General features: G+C 33.2%; 1 long non-coding RNA gene across 2 annotated transcripts in view; it reads left to right on the forward strand.

Moving 5' to 3' along the window:
* Positions 1-16,051, forward strand: part of LOC150093929 (uncharacterized) — a 75,490-nt gene extending 59,439 nt beyond the window's left edge. Inside the window, exons 3-4 of one of the 2 annotated variants that reach the window (XR_016550323.1) lie at positions 15,139-15,344; positions 15,745-16,051. This is a non-coding gene — a long non-coding RNA (uncharacterized LOC150093929). Of the gene's footprint in view, positions 1-15,138; positions 15,682-15,744 lie in introns of those variants that run through there. The other variant, XR_016550322.1, reaches the window with a different exon arrangement.
* Positions 16,052-16,853: the final 802 nt, after the last annotated feature.

The following is a 16,853-nucleotide window of genomic DNA, read 5'->3' on the forward strand; positions in this document are numbered from 1 at the left end:
ATTATACAACAAAATATATGAACATGTATTTTTTATGTAACTCTCACCCATGAACGATTATAAATCTATAGTGCGTTAATAGCATGTTTTTTCTATTTTCTAATTTATTGTTTATTTACTTCCGAAACCCTAACTCTAGAGACCAAACATGGAACTTTTTTCAAGCCTCCAGTAAGGAAGTGGTCTCCCTGGGAAATGAAATTCATCCATTTACCTAAAGACAGTCACCAATATCCATGCCCAAGATGGAATTTGAATCTGTCGTTGGTGGGAAAGCGCATACGCTAACCACTGGGATAACCAGACCCCAAAGGATATACATGATACTAAAAATGTGAGAATAAAAATAAGAAATTTCAGATATGCGTGGAATATCTTAAAAAAAATATAAGTATTTATATATTTTGTAGAAGTTATAGTGGTCTTACTTTACTGTGAGTTACTGATATTACTTTACTAAGATCTTATCGATAATTTTACTGAAATCTATAAGAGTGTTACAGATTGATAGTAAACATTGTGTTCTGCAGAAAGTGATTGACACACTCATTTTGTCCTTTTTATTTTATTTAGAACTAGACATCTGTGAAAGTAATTGGCTGTCCATAAAATTCTCATTTCTCAAGTGTCCATAATATAAAACAGCTATGGACAAATCAAGAACTCGAGTTAAACTTGAACGTCCTTAGTTAAAACTGTCAATTGACTAATCCATAAAGGGAAAGAGACATAAGGGCTGTCAACACACTCTTCACTTTTAATTAAATGTCCAAGTATTGATGTATGGAGTTCATTTTTTTTTATTACAAGCATCGTCTCATTTATGACATAATTTTTAATTATGGGAATATTTGGGAATAGGTGAAGGTAGAAAGAACAAGGAATATTTTTAATGCAATATATAAAAACAACTTCTCTTGCTTTGCAAGCCTGGTCCTAAAAGTCGTTAACTTCTCCAGAACAGATTATTAACAATAAATGACAATAGAATGAATAGCTACTGTTGATGGAGAAAAAGAAAATCTTAGAATTTGCTGAAAGAAATCATGTAAGAGGATTATAAAAGGATTATAAAATCCCTTTAATTAAAAATCTCTTGAACACGGAGAATATTCATTAAAAATATTTTCTGTATGCACTTCTTTCATCGATACTAGTTGTCCAATAAAAACAATCATTATTTTATTCTAAACGAGATTATAATATTGCAAAATCTTTCCGATTATTTACGTAATCAATGATTTGTGCAACTGCTTTTGTGTTTATGAATCCTCTGCAAATGTTCTCCAAATCAAATTACTAATAAGAATCTCATTTTAAATTAAGTGTTAAACTATTAATCGAACTATTAATTAAACTATTGAAGCACTCAACTCTGGAAATTGAACTGTCAATTAAACTATTAATTAAATTGTAAGTAGTAGTAAATTATTAATTATTATAAGGTTAATAATCTATAACTTCTCAAAAATCTCCATTCATATTCACATTCGTTTTGGGCTATAAAACGTCCTACGAGACATTATTTCCAATTTTCTGTTCGACGATAAAGAAAAATCTCTGTAAGTTTCCTCTTAAAAATAGTTCAACAGCTAATCAGTTTCATACATTATTAGATCCTTGTGATTATTATAAAATTGTACCAGAAAGAATATTAGCAATTCTTTGTTTATTAAGCGTGTCTGAGTATTGTAGATAACACTCAGATACGCTGAGTATTTTCTACGATGCTCAGATACGCTGAGTATTGTAGACAAGAGTTCTTTCAAATAGATCTTGGCACCAGAAATCTTCCTTTCATTTAAAAGACTCAAAAGTTTCGAAAGACGAACAGTTTAGCCATTATTTATTTGTGGTCAACCAGTTTGTATCTATTACAGCCGAATATGATCAAAAATATTTTATTTTAGAAATCTATAACACATCGCCTCATAGAGGGGGGGCCTCTCTTTCTCTCTCGCTCTCTGACTAATCTCCCCTCTGTGCTAAGAGGACCGGTGGGGGTAGAGAACCCAACGTACAATTATCTTGACTAGGGAGGCCTCTTATGCGCGTGTGTTCGTCTGCTAACACGTGTCTGGCTGGTTTCTCCTGGCAGCAACTGTGAATCCGATACCTCATGCTTACTTATAGTACCGCAATTTGACTCTTGTCCTTGAACCCGTTAAACTTTCGCGTTAATCTTGCACGCTAAGTTTCTGCTGTTGTCAGAATGAGTAGTTTAGGGTATTTTGGTGACCCGAAGTCCGGCATGCGAAATGCCTCAATTGCGCGACCCTTACCACTGCGGTGTGGTTTACATGTGCGAGAGATAGGTAAACCATAACAACCTACTTTCAACCGCAATGATTCTTACAGCATCATTAACTCCTTCTTCATGTCCATTAAGTGATTTTCGTAACAATAAACACTGTACGTCAAGGCTAAAACGATGATGAAACTAAAGTGACAGTTCTTGGTCAATATTCATTGACACGAAGAGGTAGCCTCTTCTTCTTTTCGACGCAAAAATACTATACTAGATGGAACAAACATTTCCATTAAGATTGGAATAACCTTAGCACTTTCTTTGAAAAATGACTTTATTAAAGTGAGGTCAATTAAGATACTCAGAAACTTCCCCCTTCTTCAGTCCTGTGAAAGAAGGGTACAGCGGATAGGGGGAGAAATTGGAGTTCATCTCACAAGAAGTGTGGGATAAACTCCAATTTGTCCCTATTTGCCCGCTTGTCCCTAATGTTCGAGCACTCTACATATGAAGATATTATTGAGGAAGATGGTTCTCATTCTCAACGAATTCAGCAGGATCCTTTATTTATGGACAATATCGTCGATAAATTAGTCTCACAAATACGTGTCCACAAATAATATTTATTGTAGTGTACAATTATTTGTATTTAAATTGTATGCAGTGAAAAATACTTTGTCCTAGACCCAGAGGCGTAGCTAGAGGGGGGGGGGGCAGTCCGCCCCGGGCATCACTTTGAACATTTTTGAACTTTTGCAGTTAATTCTAAAATACAGTCTTGAGAACTCAGTTCTCATTGTAATACTACTGCAAATTTTCCTCACAATTGCTGTAAGTGTTCCCAGTTGTGAGAGGAGTTTTTCTAAATAAAATTGATTAAGAATTACCTACATTATAACGAAATAGATTTCGCCAATGTCATCGACGACTTTGCTAACAGAAAAGCAAGAAAAATAACAATAACATTTTAGAATGTTGAAATTAAAGTTTTACTTCAGAAATAAACATAGTGTTTTAATTTATTTTCCTATACGTCGTTTTGAGTTTTTTTTTTTTTTTTTTTTTTTTTTTTATGTATTGAGAGGGGCGGCAAAAGCTCTAGCTACACCACTGCCTAGACCAATCTTAATTCAAAATGTGTGCATTCCATAATATTCACTTACAGTTGAGAAATCGACACTGAATTAGATTCCTTTAAAATAAAAATAAAAGATAGAAAAAGAAAACGAGTTAGTCTGTACATTTCTATTTCTATATTTCTAGTTCTATTTCTACGTAGAAATATAAAAAGAAACCGTTTCTATTCTATATATATTTGTTTGTTTGTTTGAAACTTTCACATTCCACAAAAAACACATCCAGGTTACAAAAACGTGAAACATACAAATATCGAAATTATAAAAATTTCAGGTCCCTCAGCTAAAATAAATGCATTGCATTTTAACTGACAATAATTCACGCACATCTCTCTCATTTTCTGTGATTTAATATAATTTATGTGCTATCTTCACTACTCTGCAATTTTTTTTTCTTCTCGCTTACAATATCCAGTATTTGTCAGTTCGAAAGTTTTCTATTATCAGCAAGGTCACAGGATGTCCGTATGCTGCGTAATCACTACATGTGTTATGAGGCTAATATATTTCCTTATAAGAGGGGGGAAAAAGTAGTTTCTATAATAAGAAAAACATTGCGTCTCTCTCTCTCTCTCTCTATGGAACGACACTCAACAGGAAAAGGCATGCAAAAAGTTATTTTTACAACTTAAAACATAAAAAAATAGCCAAGTTGTTGAATAATGGAATGGAAAGAATTCCAGAGCTTTTAAAGATGTTCTTTACTATGAATTTCAGGTTTTATTTAAATTTAGGGTTTAACTTCTTAATCCCACAATAGACTTATATTGCAGCAATAAACAGTCTTGTTAAAATGGTTTCATGGACTGAACAGTTATTCAGGATAATAGTTACAATAATAGGATCTTCATTCTGATGTAATTTGTGATTATAATAATACCCTGACAGTTGAAATTGTTTAAACTGTTACATGGTCCACTTTATTAAATAATTATTAATATTCTTAATAATTATAATGCCTTACTATATACAATATATTAATATCTTAATATATATAATGTCTTAAATCCATCTAGGATGTCAACAGCGTAGATTTACCCAGATGCAAACTCAAAACTTTTACTGTGTGCATGTAACTACCACTAAACGTGCTCTGAGTCTGTTTTATGTTCACGTGGAAAAAACCGGAGCACCCGGAGAAAATCAGCCTTACCTTCATAGCCTAAACCAACTAGGCATAAGAAAAAAACGAACAGCAGGTGAATGATACATTTAGTGACCACTACTATAGTCAAAACGATACATTCAACAGGGGATTTCCCCCATCGTAATAGGTTGGCTGCTGTATATTCACTAAGAGCTCATCTTCTCACTCCTTTCAATCATTTTCTATTTGGATTTATTCACATTCATATGTTTATATAAAAACGCATAATGACAACATGATGAACAGAACTAAATTACCGCCGATCACTATACATAAATCTTTATTTAACATATCCTTCCTTCATAATAACTAATTCCTTATTACAATTAAATAAATTCTTGTCTTTCAAGAATTATTTCCTTTTGTTTTTTTAATTATTGTTTATATTATTTTTGTTCTAGCATCTCTAATGTTTTCTGCTGCAATTACTGTCTTCTTATACTCTTTTCTGTCTTGAGTTCTTCCAATTCAGTCTAGGATTGTCATTTCGGTTAAGCCTTTTCTGGATATCATCCTCCCAACGTTGTCGCAGTCTTCCTCTAAGCCATGAGGATCTCATCTTGAACGCTTGTTAAGTCATTCTCTCCTCATCCATTCTTTCCAGATGCTCAAACCACCACAGTCTGCAACGTCTAATTTCATCAGTGAGAGGTTGCAGACTGTAGCTTTTGATTTTCTTCTTCTCAGCTCACCTGTTATATTATCGCTTACAGGTCCAAAGACTTTTCTAAGGATTCCATTTTCAAGAACTTGCAAGGCTATTGATGCTTCTGATTTTTGCTCCACATAAAACAATAGGCTTAATGCAGGCACGTATTCTACGTTGCATTTGTGTTATTTAGAATAATCAATATTCTAAGATATTCAAAGAGGCATTTTTAAATTTCAGTTTATCGATGGTAAACTGGTCATTCCCCCCATTATTGTGATTTCTGCATAAATTTAAATATTCAGTTTTATCCTATTTGATTTGTAATTCTCATTTTTCAGCAGGATTTTGAGTTTTCGTCATGTTATGTTAATGTTTTCAGCATTTTCTCCAACCAGACAAATATCATCTGCTTATCCTAATATTACTGTTCTACTTGTGTTTGTGTTATTTTTACAATTTTTTTTTTCTAAGAAATTTTTCTAAAACTAAATTAAATAATTCCAACCATATTTCGTCTATCAGTGGAACAATATTTGGATTAAATTTATTATCTTAAGAGGTATTCCAAGTTCATTTAATACTCTCCAAAGCTTTCTTTATGGATGCTACCATATGCTTTTCTAAAATCTATAAATAATATGAGGACAGGCTGATCGTATTTCCATTTTTTAAATCTAATATTTGTCTTAGCTTTAGAATCTGGTGACAGGATTTCTTTGGGATCCTGCTTGATAATCACTTATATTTTCTTCAGTCCAGAAATGATACACCTCCATGGCCTTTGTAACTGAGATGCTCATCTTGTAGTGTCCTTCTAAATGTTTTGGTTTACTGACGTTTGATAAAAACAAACACATAAAAATAAACTAACACCACCAATTGCAAGCCCGGAGTTAAACTGACACCACAGCCACTTACTCTGTAATATCATTGGTGTCTCCAGCTAGTGCACCACGGAAAAGAGGGAAAAGGGAGATCCGCTGTCTGGGTTGCGGCCCGTAAGGAGGCTCGCTTTTTTCTAGATAGAATCGGTATAATGAAAAAAAAAAGGGGAATTTAGTATACTTTTTTTTTTTGAAAATTCGCATTAATTTTATTATTATTGTTATTTATTTATTTTCGTTGCTTTTATTTTGATAATGTTATTTGCTTGACGAAGCATGAAGGAGAATAACGTGTTATGTCTCAATCATCGTCTCACTAGGGTCTATGGCCTAAAGCAGTCTGTTCACCTGTCCTTTTGAGGGACAGGTGTACCTGCTGTTATGGGGCCCTGCAAGAGAACAGAAATTCCCCGTATTAAAAAAAAAAAAAAAAAAAAGGGAAAAGTACTTGTCTAATTTTAAACAGAATTTCAAATGAAATGATTCTTGTAATGTTTTTGATGAAAGGCGCATGTTCGTTGCCCTCAAATAATAACATGTAAAGAAACTGAGGCAGATAATCATAAAATGGTACGTTTCGTAAGCATTATTCGAACAAGATTTGACTATAGTGATGATTATTCATTATATGGTCTTCTTCTTCTTCTTCCTATCCAGGTTTTAGACCAAGTGGCCTGTTCCAGACTCAGTCCATCTTGTTCTTGGTCGTCGTCTATTTCTTGTTCCTCTAGGCTTATATGTTAAGATCTTTTTTTTTTTTTTGATAATCTTTCTCTCTACTTTCTTGCTATATGGTCTAGCCAGTTTTTCCTGTATTTATCATTGAGTCTGTTATGGAATTGATTTTAAGATTTTTAATTTTTTTGCTGTTTCTTTTTTTTTTTTTATCTAATAGGGTTAGTTTTTCTGTTTTCCTGAGGAATTTCATTTCTGCTGCCTGAATTCTCTGTATGCCCCTTTCTCCTAAGGTTTAGATCTCACTTCCATATAATAACGTAAGTTTGGCTATTGTTTTGCAAACTTTAAGTCGTGTGTGTTTCTGTACGTAATTAAGTTTAAAGGTTCTGTTAATTACTCCAACGATTTTTATAAAGTTTGTCATCTTAAAATCAATATCTATTTCATTTATGTAAGACAGTTTACAGCCTGGTATTTAAAATTATTAACTTGCTCAATTATTTTATTATTTATTACTATTTTACTTCTGACAGGGTTATCTCCATGAAAAGCCATGATTTTAGTTTTCTCCGTTGATATTTCCAGACCATAGTGTTGTATAATATTATTGAAATTATAGATTGATTTCTGCAGTTCGTCTTCAGTCTTTCCAAAGATGATCCGATCATCAGCAAAGAGTAGCGTGTCTATTTTTGTATGTCGATTAATTTGAAAGTCACATGCATTCACTTCTCTTCATTTTTTGATAATATTTTCCATATATATGTTAAATAATATGGGTGATAAAGGACAGCCTTGTTATGGAATTAATTTTAAGATTTTTCACTATATGGTTGATCCACTATTCGTTCTGTTTTTCTTATGATTTTCCTTTGAGTTCTCCGTTTTTTCCTCTCCCAAACATAAAACTAACCCTGAACACATGTAGTAGTACTTACATATACATTCGGAGATAAATATGAATTCTGGATAATTCGTGGAGTCTATGCTGTTAGGTCTCCCGATGAAAAGTCGATATAATAGGAATAATAACAACAATAAATTAAGTTTCAGAGTTATGAAATTTATAAAATAAGTAGGCATTTTTTTTTTTTCTGCTGCAGTTTGAGCGGATGATTACATGTGTGCTGCAGGGAAATTTCAACTACGAAGATCTTTTGTAGTTTCGTCTTAAAAGTCACAGGAATGGGCAAGGAAGAGCGAAGAGCTGACAAAGTTGTCACTCATTTTTTTTCCTTTGGTTGAAAACAACATTCAAGAACTAATCTACAAATCAAATACTCTCACCAAAAGCATTTTTCGAAGTCAAAACTCGCAGAACAAACCGAGCGACAATAAATGACAACCCATAGCTTGCGTGCAGGGGCCCATCCGATAAGACAGACCGCTAGGCGACTGTCTCGGGAACCATTTTTGGAGGCCCAAATTAGAGATGAAATACCGTTCAGTTTTTCGTTGCATTAATTTATTTTATATGGCAAAACATGTCAGGTACAAATAAGATATTTGTCTAATCCTTATTGGGGTTTTAAGTATTGAATAATTTTAATATTTATTAAAAATGATGCGATTTTGTTTAGAGGTTGCTATTCTTCATACATTATGCTAATTTAGGTTTGGGGTAAAATAATATGGTTATAAAAACAGACCACCATATTTGACATCGCCTTAGGCACAAGTATTTCTTGTGCTTGAGTATTTCCAAAAGGTACACAACTTGCATTCGTTTCTTTCTTAAAATATTTTAATACTTAACTGCACATCGTGACTTCTTTATTGGATAAAAAAAATATAGCATACCAGTCCTTGGAAATTAATATATATTTACTGCATTTTTTAAAGTTCTTCTACGACCATAAAAAAAAAACAACTGATCTTAATCCGTTTTGTTATAACGGTCAACTAGCAAAGACTGTCAGAGAAAGAGAAATGGAAATAAAATCGGAAATAAAAGAAGAAAATAGGGAAAAAAGAGAAATAAGGAATTAAAGAGAGATATAAAGAAGGAAGGAAGCAAATATATAAGGAGCGAGAGAGTTTAAAGTAGTCCGTGTAAGGATGCTTTTATCTATTAAATGTTTCTATTATAATAGTTGATCCACCAGAACTGTTCACACTGTGAGGGATTGAATTTTAGACAAAACTAATTACAGAAAATACGGCACTGTTATTAATAAATTAACAATAAATGAATGCAAACTGTAGGATTTTTAGATTGCAAACGTTTCCTTTCCTAGAAATATTAAAAATAATTTCAACCGTCATCACCTTTTAATTTCCGTCAATGTTTCGATTTACTTAAGGGAGATATTAAAGTAGGGATTTCTCCACTGATTTACATGCAAAGCAGTCGTTTTTTTTCTTCTTTTTTTCAGATCGTCAGGGTATCCGCTTAGTTCTAGTAAATGCTATTGATCATTAATCACGTCTCCGGTGTAATTTCGATCATGTCTCACCTCCCTCATCTACCTCAATCAGATATAAACTATATTTGTATGTTTCCGTATATAAAAAAGTTGGGCCGCCACTCCTCCTCTGTACACAAAAGAAACGTGATGCACTTCAAGTGAAGTTTATTAATATTGTGCTGTGATTAATAACAGCAATAATTATTAATAACACTAACGATCATAATTATCATTATTTTGCTGAACCAGCTCAGCAATAAAAACTTTTGCTGAGCTGGTTCGATAAAGCAATAAAAACAATAAAACACTCTGCACATCCTAAATATCACAGTGTACATGAAAATGTTTCTTCGATTGTTAACCAATCCAAGCTCGCCTCAGAATTACGGAGCGAAACACATTGGAGAAAAAGGTACACTGCTGTAAATGTTACCACCACTACTGCTAATAATAATAATTATAATAACTCCAGTTTGTTTTTTTTTTGAATAGCGTGTTCGTTGTAATGCAACTTGTACTTTGGTTTGATTTCTCATGATCAACGGAAGTAACCAAAACCAAATCTCGATAATATGCAAAAAAAAAAAAAAAACCAATAAATGATCATAATAATAAATAAACTATAAACTTGGGATACGTTACCGCAGTACTGTGCTCTTCAAGAAGTTTTTTTTTTTTTTGTCTCTTACTACTACCTTTTGCTTTATTGTGTACATTTAAAGGAAACTGGTGCGTGTTTTTGAAAAAGAAACAGAAAAACGCAATCTAGTTGTGATTCAAGTATGCACTGCTGAATTTAAAAACGAATTGGATTATTCACGTTGTTCAAAGAACAAATTTACCTTAGATCAAATCAGATCGATGCTCCAAGCTATGTGAGGCTAATTCTAATCCGCAAGGATATAGACGTATTGTTCCACTGTACTTCGCAAAGACTGGAAGGGGGCTGGTGATTGGGAGGGAGGAAAAGAGCAAAGGCTTTGGACGTTAGACATCTCACAGACCAATTTCAGATTCGCTCGTGTTATCTCCTGGATCCGGTAGATCAGCAGGTTTCGGCTTTAAGCCCGAAGGCATTTTTGTAGCGTTTTCCAGACTACGAACTCTTTGAGGCTCCATCCCCGTCTCTTTCCTTCCCCCCTTCAGATGAACATATATTCTTCTCTGTAATTCTGATAGCCAGAGAATGGTCCTGATGTCTTGCGTCACGTGCTCTCTAATGACCCTCTGCCACAGCTCCATCTCACACCAGTACAGTCGCTGTACGGCTCCGAGACCATTTTTTGTAGCGTCTCGAGAGGCCCAACGAGGTCCACAGCTGACCTTCGGGGCAAAGAACGGCACGGCTACGGCGGGAGGCAGCGAGAGAGGTGCTGTTGCTAAGAGAGAGAGAGAGAGAGAGAGAGAGGAGAGAACCAGAGGGGGGAAGAGTAGGGAGGCAGAAAGGACGCTTACGCTAGCAGCTAACGGAGAAATACGGGGGCGAGAGATTAGGGGGTTGTCGTTGGCGGCCTATCATCAGAATCTTCTGATACCACTCGTCCCCACTAGGTACCCCCGCCTCCCCCGTCGGTGTCCGCTCCTCCGATGATGTATGGTGATGCATGATTGGCAGTGATGCGAAGGGTAGCGGGTCAAGGTCGTTGTTGTTAGTCTGAAATTAGGTGATCTCATCCAACCCAGTACGACATTCCAGATGGTCAAATTCCTCACACAAAAGGCTTTGCGCTTGGTCACGTGACATTCGCCATTGGAAACGTCACTGAAGATGAAAGTAATTGTGCCTTCTAATTATCACCGAACTTGTACTCGAGCTTGCCCACTTGCCGATGTCCTCCCCCCCCCACCCTCCATCTTTCTCCACTGGTTCTCTGTGGCACGGCACAACGCTGAACTGTTCTCTGAAATCACAGAGAATACTTTCGATGTGCAACGTTTCATTTGAAATGATTTTCCCGCCCGCTTTTCATTAATCTTCTGCTAATTTGGTCTCCGCACATCGTCGGCATTCCTTTCATCTATTCCTAGTTTTCAGGGTCGCATGGAGCATCGCCATTGTTGTGCAGCCACCGACTTTTAAATAATGAAGCAAATGGAAACGCAACAAAAATGTCAATGTGAGAGTTATTATTTTCCCTCAAAAATCTTTTGTGGTTACTGAAATAACTTCAGAAGTGTGCAAAGTTACAAGACTCTCAGTCATTCAAAGAATTTTTAAAAAAAAATATATCGTTTTATTCAGTTCTCAATTTTTATTTTCAGATGCTTGAGAGAAATTGTCGTACATCCATACGACAAGATTTGTAATTGAATAAATATTACTGTTCTGGCATATCTTAAAAACCAAAATTGGTTATTTTATATAAAAAAAAAAGTCGTCTGTAATGATTTCTGGTATGCAAAAAATTACCTACGAATGTCTTTAGTTATAAATGTATTCAATATAATAAAACTCTATGCAAAAATCCATGAATGTTTTTGATGCACACTTAATTTTTTTAACTTAATGCTTATTTTTAATTAGATACTTTAAAACAATATCAAAGTAAAAAAAAAAAATGAAAAAATGGACAGACCACGATGGCATAGTTAGAAGCCTATATTTTTGTCTCCAGTAATGGCTTAAATATTTTTTTTGTTTCTTTCTGATTAGAAATATTTGCAAAACACAATAAATAATTATTTAATCTTCAGAAGTCATCTGCTTTTTTAAAAAAAGCACGTTTCTCTATACAGTTAGAGAGTTGCGGAAATGTTTGAATTATGCCCATAATTCAAACAAATCCAAAGATAGGTTAGATATGTTATATTCCAGTTATCTTCCCCTTCCTAGGACGAAATATTATGTAATGAAAAAGAAAAAAAACCTGCAATATTACTCTAGCATATTTGTTCATTTTCATGATGGTTTTAAAATATTTCACGGACAGGAGTACTGTTAAGATGATATCGAAATGAGGTGGCTGTCTAAGTTCGAAAATTAGGGAACTCGTGAGTATTGACGGAATCCATTCTGTTTATAAATGATCATCAGTGTTGAATATTTCGTATAAAAGTTGACAAGTCATGCTCACTAACAATTTAGAAGTGCGTATTTGTCAGACATTTTTTTATTGCCCTAAACAAATCGGTCTGTCATTTTTTTCCTTGTATAAACTTAATCATTATTATCCATCACAACTACTAGTAGTATACCATGCTTGACATATAGAGAAGGCTTTCCACATCGAACTGTTCACCCAACTCATGTCTTAAAAAATCTGTCTTTGTGACTGGAGAGAGACAGAGAGAGAGAGAGAGAGAGAGAGAGAGTGTGTGTGTGTGTGTGTGTGTAATATTTTGCACAAATAGTGGAAATGCAAAGAATTTATTTATCGCGGTGATGGCCCAAAAGAAGTTGAGGCCTTCTTTTATGCAAAATTACTTTAATAATGGCTACGAAAATTAATTTAAAAAAAAAGCGAGAAATAATTAAACATTAACATTACCTGTCTCTATTTACGTACAGATCTTGTCAAATATAAGCTACCTTTGAAATGCATTTTTGAGTAATTTCCGTTCCTTTATTAATCTACTTTTTTATTTCCCAACCTTCCTGAGATCATTTTTCTCTAAATATTTTCTGAAAGTGCGTTTCTCTTATTATAGACCAGAAAAAAATAAATATCATTGTAAAGACAACTACTGTTTATTTCTTATAATAATAATAATAATAATGATGATGATGATGATGATGATGATGATAAATTTTATTTCGTTATTTAAAATCTCACGATTTTATCAATAAATTATACTTTAAAGTATTTCAAATTAATTACGCAAATAAACACAATTTACAGATATAGAATACAGATACAATGTCGTGACACATTTTTTGTCAACTTAGAACAACAAATGAGCCTCTGTTAAATCGTTTGACGTGTTTTACAATTTTCCACGTGTTTTACATTTCATGTTTCTACTCGGGTTAAATAACAACTTGATTCAAGGGATAATTAATACAGCTTTGCAGTTGGGAAAAGAAGTAAAACGCAAAATAAATAAATAAATAAAAAAAAACGGTGTTTAAACAGAATTTTTTTTTACTGCATCATCTACTCATTCACCATCATCTACGTTACTGAAATAGGTACTGATTATCTTCAACTGAATGGATAATCTCAACCCAATTCGAAATCCAGGCTAAAATGAATCATCTGTTAAAATTTTCATTATGCAGAACTTTTTTTTTTTTTTTTTTTTTTTTTTTTGTGAGAGATAAACGACTTTATCTGTTAGGCAGGATTATGGTACCATGATCATATTCATACTCTTAAGCAAATTATAGAAAAGACAAATGAATATAATATTTGATTTTATTAAAAACATGTTATTCGGTGTTATTCTAGTTGGTGGTTATTTTTATACTATTAAATAAAGTATGATTTATCCAATATTAATTTGATTTCGAATTACATAATTACGAACAGTGAAAGCTTCCAATAATACGGTAATAAGAGAAGAAAATACGACATCTCCCAAGTTTTTTTACATCTGCTTTAGTTTTATACAGCTAGAACTGGAAGAATGCAAATATTCAAATATCCTGATCTGTTTCGAGATTATGATAGAGTTCTCTTGGCAGAAGATTTAGAAATAAAATTAAGAGAATCAGAAGTGTTCAAGTCAAATTTTCAGTTGAAGGTGAATCTCAGCTAAACAAAAGTAATGATGACTGAAATATGAAACAAAAAAGAAGTATGCTCGCGAAACAGATGTGTCATCAGAATATTTCCGGCAGCATAGGATTATTTGGACTGCATAGATTCATATATCTATTTGGCATAAATCAGGAAAATCAAAGATGAGAAAAACAGAAGAAATAAGGATAGCTGCATCTTTGGAAAAAAATAAAGATATCTCCAGAGACAACATTCCAAGTAGAGGAACGTTTCCGACCAATGTCACTTACTTGTAATAACATAGCAGATAAGTCACATTGGTCGAAAGCCCTGTATCATACATTCAAAGTGGAATGTACCGGGCATATCTCAAGAGATAACAACATAAGATGACCCAAATTACAAAAACAGAATGAAGACCTATGGATGACAATAAGCGCTATATTTCACTGTTCTAGTCTTTTTTTAATATGCTCTTAAAAATCTTCACAGTTTTAAAATAACTTGCACGAAGTAAATCTTTCATGAAGTGAAATATTTTCTTGGCTTAGCGATAGTTATATTTACTATCGTGCAGTATTGCGCTGCAAAATTTTCTTTTAATCCCAGAATATCCAGTAGTAAAGAATACTTGAGTAATCTGCACAAATGAATTTCTAGTTATTCCGGTTTAAACCAAAACATTGGAAGAACTCCACGAAATTAAAATACACATTCCAACAGCAACTTTCGTTTTGTTATATGCGCTAATTCATTAATAGATGGCGTATCTTTACAGAAAAATGTATCAAAAACTAATGTTGATGCATTACGACCTTAAAGGATGTTTAGCTATTACTCCAGTTAAAAATTAAACCTCACGACTTCTTCGTTATACACTTTTTATCGTATTCAAAGCTCTAGGTGGAGGCACTGTGCAATGACGCCTTTCCGATATACTGTATATGGCACTTTTTTTTTTTAAATCCAGTATCGTAAGCGAAGTGTGCTGCTTTAATTGTCACGGTGATGCTTTTGTTGTAACCGGTTTTAAATTAATGGCTGTATCATACATTCAAAGTTTTCCCCCTTTTTTTGAATTGAAGTGTTCCCCCCCCTCCCTCGACATTGATGGCTACATAACGAAAGACAGATATGTCACTGAATTTCCTCCATTTAAATCGAAATTATATATACTTTCGTCTGCCTAATACGAAATTGTAAAATCTTGAGTTTACAACAATGATTGGGATATTTAACACACTTTAAATTGATATAAAATTTCCAAATGAAAAAAAAAATCATAAATGTACTAAGACCGTTTTTTTTACTCCTGATTTTCTAGGTTGTTCTTACCGATGACTATAGATGGCAGCACTATACATTACCAGCTAACAGACAGAAGTGAACTACTGCCATCTGGAGACGCCATTTAACACTTCTAGAGAAATAAATTCGGTGTTATTCTAGTTGGTGGTTATTTTTATACTATTAAATAAAGTATATTTAATCCAATATTAAATAAAACAAAGCGACTCCTTTCTTATTATTGTAAGTACTGTAAACTACTAGTGCTCTAAAATGGCGAGTAAATTGCTATTTAAATAAATAAATAATTCTTTGTTTCTTTCATTCGGAGGCATGCTATATAACTTAATGTTATCTTCAAATATCATCATATAATCCAAATATCGGATTCGAAAGATTTCTATGCAATACTAATGTATATAATATAATTATTAATATTTATAATTGTAAAATTATGAATTGCAAAAATGAAATATACAGTATCTTGTAGGGATTTTAACATAAAATGTAAAAATACTATTTAATTGTATATATGTGTAAATATTTTGTATGATAATAAACCGTGATCATTATTAGACTACTTAGGAATACTAAAATGTAGCCCTATATTCTTTCGCATACTCAACTTTTTTTCATTTTCTAGGAATAAAAATTCTACCGAACCAAAAAATGGCTAAGATAACTTCATTACGTACACACACAACAAAGGAAAAGCTATGGAATTTGTAGCCAGAGATAGTAGCATCACGATATACTCTGTGACATTTATGTAGCTGACCCTATGTGTTTATTATGAACTTGCGACATGCATTTCCAGGTATCCACTGACCCTGGTTGTTGAACGAAGTGGAGATCACAAAAGTTCCAAATTCACCGCTAAGCAAATGCTCTCTATCTCTGATGCATATGTTTATGAATTTTATGCAAATTATAAAGAATTTTAAAGTAAATGTTTACATATATTTCTTTTTACATCATCAGGGTAGATTCGCTGTCGGCAAGAGAAAATAAAATTATAGCAAGAATTATCAATGAAAATATTCATATATCTAAAAATCAGTGGGCACAATACGGATTTCCTAAAAATAAAGGAGCCTTAATCCTGTCGGATGATTTTTGTAGCATAATTAACAGCTCTGGGTAACAGCTCTTGTCTTTGTATTAATGCTGCCTTTTGTAACACTTTTGAAGCCATATTTTAAATAAACTCGAAGTGGTTGGAAGCAGCAAAACCACGTAAGCAGATTTTATTCTTTAAAAATGGAATTTATGTTACACAAACAAGTAGTATGTATTAGCAACAAACATACTGACTGGGCATCCCGCATTTTTATCGAAATACTTATTTAACATGTTCCGCACCACAGTACTTAATGAAGGGATTAGTGCAAAACCGTTTGGATCGACTTCAGATTATAGCGAAGCACTACGCTGGACTATTACAATATGATACTACTGTGCTAACAAATACTAAAGACCAATGACTATCCAATACCAAATCAGACGTGATTACAATTCATACTGTAAATCAAGTAAGCAATTTTATGTCCAAGATCTATTTAAGTTCTACACGTTAAAAAGCATTTAACATTTTATATGGCTTGGAAAAAAAAAAAAAAAGTTTTATGGTTCGTATATTCGCAAACCAGTAATAAGAACAATCATAATGCTTCACACGTTTGAAGATTAGTTTATTTTTCATATCCAAATCATGCGTTAATATTTTTTATAAAATAGATTAAGATGCTAAAA

The sequence above is a fragment of the Typopeltis vanoorti genome, chromosome 23, assembly GCF_054136105.1.
Source record: "Typopeltis vanoorti isolate ZY-2024b chromosome 23, IOZ_Tvanoo_1.0, whole genome shotgun sequence".
Lineage (NCBI taxonomy): Eukaryota > Metazoa > Arthropoda > Arachnida > Uropygi > Thelyphonidae > Typopeltis > Typopeltis vanoorti.